At 47.2% G+C, this 254-nt stretch overlaps 1 non-coding gene across 1 annotated transcript; it reads left to right on the top strand.

Annotated features, from left to right (window-relative positions):
* Window positions 1–101: 101 nt before the first annotated feature.
* On the top strand, window positions 102–220 carry LOC118345197. The gene has a single exon (XR_004798804.1). It is a non-coding gene; the product is annotated as a 5S ribosomal RNA (ribosomal RNA).
* The last annotated feature ends 34 nt before the right edge of the window (window positions 221–254 follow it).

Raw genomic sequence — 254 nt, 5'->3', positions numbered from 1 at the left:
GCGTAGCAATGGGTTTGGATCAGTTCTCCGTTTGGATTGGGATCGGAAGGACGCTAGTATGTCGCTCAAGGATTATATGAATTTTAAGTAATTAGTTTGATGGGTGCGATCATACCAGCACTAATGCACCGGATCCCATCAGAACTCCTCAGTTAAGCGTGCTTGGGCGAGAGTAGTACTAGGATGGGTGACCTCCTGGGAAGTCCTCGTGTTGCACCCCTCGTTTTTGTTTTTTCCGCCTTGCGAGATAAATT

The sequence above is a fragment of the Juglans regia genome, unplaced genomic scaffold (assembly GCF_001411555.2).
Source record: "Juglans regia cultivar Chandler unplaced genomic scaffold, Walnut 2.0 Scaffold_1691, whole genome shotgun sequence".
NCBI classification, from domain to species: Eukaryota; Viridiplantae; Streptophyta; class Magnoliopsida; order Fagales; family Juglandaceae; genus Juglans; species Juglans regia.
The sequence above is the reverse complement of the archived record's forward strand: the minus strand, read 5'-3'. Positions and strand labels throughout refer to the sequence as shown.